Genomic DNA, 6067 nt, shown 5'->3' on the forward strand with positions numbered 1-6067 from the left:
TCCATCCAAAGAAGCATCAGTAGAGAGTAGAAAAGGGCGACTAAAATCTGGAGGAGCTAACACAACAGAGTTGACAAGGGCTGCTTTAAGTTCATCAACAGAACGGTCATGATCAGAAGTCCAGTCACATGAGCTCAGTTTTCGGCTGGTTACAGCACTCTTGTATACTTTACGGCCTTTCACCTTCCTCTTTTGGCCAGTCAACAATGAAAAGAGGGGTTTAGCGAGAGATGAGTAATTTGGGATGAAATGCTGATAGTAATTTAGCATTCCTAGGAACGAACGAATGCGCTTCTCAGAAGGAGTTACACCATCAGCTTCCATTAAATCTGCCTTGGACATATTTGAGACACTATCTACTTTGCTTGGGTCAGTAGACACACCCCGTTTGTCTATAATGTGCCCAAGGAATTTTACAGACTTTCTTAAAAAGTGGCACTTCTTGGGAGCCAATTTTAGATTATGCCCACGGAGCCTGTTGAACACCATTTCCAAGCGTTCTAGTGCTGTTCTTTCATCAGGAGCGAAAATCAGCAAATCATCGAGGTAACATAACAGACTTAGGAAATTTTGGTCACCAAAAATAGCAGTCATCATGCGCATGAAGCTTCCTGGGCTGTTTGAAAGGCCTTGAGGAAGGCGGCAGTACTGATATAGGCCCATTGGGGTGGTAAAGGCTGAGTATTTTCTGTCATCTTCATGTAATGGCATATTATAAAAGCCAGAAGTCAAGTCCATTGTACTGAATAAAGAATTTCTGCCAAGTGCAGCCAGACAGTCGGCCTGGTGAGGCAATGGGTGTGCGTCCTTAAGAGTTCTCTTATTCAGCCAACGAAAGTCTGTACACAACCGCAATTCCCCGTTTTTCTTCCATACGAGTACCAGAGGTGATGCATACTCGCTGGTGGATTTCTCTATGATTTCTTTCTCCTCCATTTCATTTAAAACCTGTCTCAGTTTTTGGTACTGGCTTGGTGGAACTCTCCGGTAAGGTAGTCTGAACGGTTTTTGATCAGTGAGATGGATCCTATGGACAAATCCTTCTGCTTTTCCACAGTCCAGATGATGGCGTGAGAATATGTCTTCATACTGGACAATTAGGTCAGATAGCTCAGTTCTACACTCCTCTGATACATCACATAGACTTAGGTCCACTTTGTCAAGACCAAGAGATGCTAGCTTCTCTTCAGAGGATACTCTACCCTTCGCTTGATTAGGTGCTGCATGGCTGGGTGGAATGCTCTGAGGGCAGCTTGTCAGTTCAAAATCTTCTACTGCGACACAGGGGAAGACATCTGCAAGCTTTGCGTTGCATCTCAGTAAAACAGGTTTGTCAGAAATGTTCATGATCCTCAAAGGAACCCATCTGTCACCCCACAAAGGAGTTATAACTCTGGCTACCATAATGCCTCTTGGAACTGAATGAGATGACGTGCATTCAGTCATGACTGCACTGCCTGGTGAGAGTGAAGTGGTCTTCGGCAACTTTCCCCATACAAGATATTCTTGACCAGGTTCAAGGTAGGTGGCAGAATTACACTTCACCGTACCTATTTTGTCTGGTACGTTTTTACCACTCCAGCGGTTTAAACCGGCCAACATGGACAAGAACTGCTCTGTTTCAGGGTCTGGGCAACGTGGCTTGGAAACGGCTCTCCAAAAAAAAAAAAATGTGTTTTATCACATTGGTTCCCAGAATTAACTCATCGTGCTGCCCTTCTACTACTAAAGTAGGCACAATCATTTTGCAACCATACACTTCCATTTCAACACTAAAGGCTGATTTTGGACTCACACGTTGACCTCCAACGCCTACTAATGTGACATCACATGAAAACCTGTCAAGCTCAGTTACAGCACCTGCGTCAAGTAGAGTGCGCTCAGCGAATTCATTCATCGTGCATGCCATTGAGCCACTATCCAACATCGCACCCAGTGTCACTTTGTTGCTAATTTTCACAGGTGTATAGAATAAACTGTCACTCTGGCCAACAATTTGTGTGTTCTGAAACACAATGTCTACATTTCCATCTGTACAAACAGAGTCAGTAGTTTGTAGAAAATCTTCAACATCTATTTCGTCTGAATGGGAGTTTACATTATGACCTGTACTTTCCCCCACTGAATACAGGTCGCCTAGTTTCCCTGAGGTAGTCTTGAACTTGTTGTAGGTCTATCTGGGCATTGCTGTTTGGAATGACCAGGGGCTAGACAGCTAAAGCAGAGACGATCAGACTTGCAATGGGACAGTGTGGTGTGACTCCTATCTTTACAGACCTTGCATGGGGTAGAGTTTAAGCCAGGACGAAATCTTTGCTGCTGAGCTCGAGAGGCACTATTGCGTTGTTCCACTTTCAACAGAACTTGCTCCAACATATTCATCATGCGTCCAAGTACAATTCCATCTGACTGCTGTGCACTTTTTGAAGGAGAAGGTGACTGGATGTGCTGATCATGAGCCTGAAAGCAAGCTGGAACTGGACAGGTATTAGCAGCGTATGGCATGGCAGGAACATAAGAAGGACATGGAGACATAGGCTTAATATCCATGCCAGCCGGAGGAGTGAGATATGCTGTTTGATGTGACTCAGCATCAATAACTGAAACAGGGTGACTCTTAAAGTAGCTGTGGCTGTTAGGTTTAACCGAAGCCCTCAATTCTCTCTGATATTCATCAATTCTTGCTTGAATATCCCTTGATGTCCAGTCACCAATTGGTTTACATTTAAAAACACATGAAAGTTCTGGATCAGAGCAGTGTTTGACAAACATGCGAGCTACTTCTCCACTAATATTTTCCATTTTCCGTCCTTGCCGTCGTAGTCCTTCATCTGCTGTGTCTGCAGCTTTATTAAGCCTGATCCAGTAATCAACAGGACTTTCCTGAGGCTTGGGCAACGTGGTATAGAAGTCTTCAAGAGGGAGACATGAGGAGGACTCACTAAAGTAGCGTATGACAATGTCATAGATGAGCTCTGGATTCTGTGTCACATCTAGTGATTCGTTGCTCCTTAGAGCGATCTTCACTACATCTCTGGCTTTGCCCATTAGTCTGCTTAAGATCTCTTCTGCTTGATCAGTCAATGCACAGTTTTGTTTTTTTATACATGTCTTAGTCATGTCGACCCACTCTTGTACTGAGAATTTGTCAGAACTGTCACCTCTGAACACTTTAGGCTCGTGTTCAGTTTTAACATGTACAGTTACTTGTGGTGTGTCTTGTCTGCTTGAGCATGATACTGTATTATCCATTGTTTTTTTCTTGTCAGCATCTTTGTCAAAAAGCCCTGCTGTCATTAGCCTAGTTGCTATTGAGTCACCTATTTGTGTACCTAACTGACCTACAATATCGGCTAAGTGCTCAAGACTAGCACTGTCACACACAGGAGTTGAAGTGTGTGGACTTTCTCTCAAGTACTGCCCCATAGGAGACCAACTTGGGCTATGGCTAAATCCTCTGCCTCTGCCCAAATTAGGTCTTGAATACTCATTTGTTTCACTTTTACTCATTTTCTGAGCCATTTTTTTTTTCTACGCTGAACAAATTATGTAGTGACAAAACAAATCAAATTATTAACATAATACAATAATAATCAGCTTCTCATTAAATAAAAAAAAATTAACTGGCTCTAAATTATTTCTGACCACCGTTAATGATGCTTGGCAGCTCCCTCGGCGATCTGCGTTGAGCTGATCCTGATGATCCAAAAAGAGGTCACGGCACCAATGTGGCGGCTCTCCTGCTGCCCTATAGCACTTGTTAGACCCTTTGGTGGGAAGTTAGAAAGACGCGGGGAGGCAGGCTGTCTCTTTCTCTCCTCTGGTCTTTATTACTCTGCACATACAAACAAACAAATAATCCCAGCCGATTATTTAGTGACTGCAACTGCATGTATATCTCCTGCGCTGCTTGCAAGCTCCTCTGCAGCTCTTTACATACACAAACAGTATGAAAAAGAACTGAATACACATATAGCTGCACAAAAAATTAAGAAAATAAAATAAGAAAATTAAATAAAATAAGCAGCTTAATCTGTTACATGTGATCGTATAGTTTTTTTTTCCTTTTTAGTACTACAGTCAGACAAAGTATATATATTTTTTTAAATCTCTCATTTACTTCTTCTTTCTTTTTTTTTTAGAGAGAGAAAGTTTTTTTTTTATAGAGAGAGAGAGAGAGAGAGTATTTTTTTTCTCTTTATATATATATATAACAGGACAGAACATTTACACTAATTAAATGAACAGAACCACAACATACCTGCACATACAAACAAACAAATAATCCCAGCCGATTATTTAGTGACTGCAACTGCATGTATATCTATAAAATACGAAACAAAGGAAAACACAGCACATGAGCATACATTTTCAGGCACATGTAGTGCTTTGGCGCCAAAACGGCTGTAACTCAGAACTGAAAACCCAACTGGGGCAGAAATAAGTAAATATAAGGCAAAATATGCTTCAATACTCAATAAAAATGTATAGAAGTGTTACCAGAAGTGATATAAAACCTAATTTTGCAGGTAATTTGTCTTAAAAATATTTATATCTGCTTAAAACAGCATTTTTTTTACGGAGCTTCTCAGCTCTGTTTACCTCCTGCGCTGCTTGCAAGCTCCTCTGGAGCTACGGGGGGCGCAGAGGGATAATTTATAAAAAAAAAAATGCAGTTGCCTTGCTGGTGCAGGGATTTGTCGTTCAAAATAAAAGCACAGAAAAATAACCACCTTTTTACTGTTAAAACACATTAACCAACCTCCAACAGGAGTAAAAAAAAATATAACAAGAATCCCTTTTGTTTACTAAAGGTTAATATAATAATAATTTTGTGAGAATTCATATAATTTTATGCAGTTCTTTTTAACTCTGTTACACGTGGCAGGTCTTCTCCTTTAACACCACCTCCTGGATCCCTGATGAATTCTGGGATGTGGGAAGGCCCAGCTGTTTCTCAGCTGCTTTTTAGATTTAAAAAATCCAAATAATTTGTACATTTAGTAAGCTTATATCCATTTCATACAGATCATTAGTAACTGTTAATCAGTTTTCTCCAGATACAAAGTAAATATAAATGTAATTTTCTTCAGACATAGAAGTATCTTCTAGTCACCGGGGAAAGCACCGCCACACCCCCACTGACAAACCCGACAGAGAATTTCAGCATCCTCCACGTAAGCCAGGAGGTGCCAGGAGGGTTGCCTTGGATGTTACGTCCTTGGAAGATTGATTACAACAATAAGAGGCAGGAGACCATAAAGGAGGACAGCATGAAAAGGAGGAAAAGAAAGAGAGAGAAAGAGAGAGAGATTACAATTTAACCAGAAATCTTTATATCGAGGGGGGGTTAAAGCTAGTCACTTTGCTAGTCTCAGCTAGCTAGCTAACGCTCTGTTTACATGGTCTAGCTACTGAAAATGTGAGATTTTGCTTTTTTTTATATTATCTCAGGAGTTTCTACGCTGTGCCCTCTCACTGACATGAAATATTGTTCTCTTTTGCAGGTATGTTATATTCTGTGTATTATAAGTTTTGGAATGTAGCGTTTCACTTAAAATGTCACCTCTTTGTGTGGTAAATGTACATGAAGCTCTAACTGCATGGTAGGTTGTGTTAAATATGGTACACCATGAGCTATTACATACTTTTTATTGTGATATAGCCACTGGGTAATTTGTTTTATCTGCATTTTGAGAAAATAGTTTTATTTTTATATATTTATATATTTGTGCCAATTAATATGTATTGAACCTGAACAGTATTGCTGAACATTAGAAAATAATATAATGTGAAATGTGTTTTGATTCCTGTTTTATACTTTTATATATATTACATATTTTTATATAACCTAATTTTATATATTATTCATGCAGTTACTGTTAACCAGTCTGCGCTGATAGCTGAAGGGGGAGGAGTTTCTACGCTGTGCCCTCTCACTGACATAAAATATTGTTCTCTTTTGCAACTAAAATAAACCACAGAGGTGACAGTTCTGACTCCTGTAAAATTATTGACACAACGCAGAGGGGTAGCTGGATCTGCAGTCCAGGGGTGGAGCAGAATC

General features: G+C 40.4%; 1 protein-coding gene across 1 annotated transcript in view; it reads left to right on the top strand.

The window, feature by feature from the left end:
- The window catches only part of LOC125801341 (zinc finger protein 239-like), a 289352-nt gene that overhangs the window by 135360 nt on the left and 147925 nt on the right, over positions 1–6067 (top strand). The gene's annotated exons all lie outside the window — the stretch shown is intronic.

The sequence above is a fragment of the Astyanax mexicanus genome, chromosome 4 (assembly GCF_023375975.1).
Source record: "Astyanax mexicanus isolate ESR-SI-001 chromosome 4, AstMex3_surface, whole genome shotgun sequence".
NCBI classification, from domain to species: Eukaryota; Metazoa; Chordata; class Actinopteri; order Characiformes; family Acestrorhamphidae; genus Astyanax; species Astyanax mexicanus.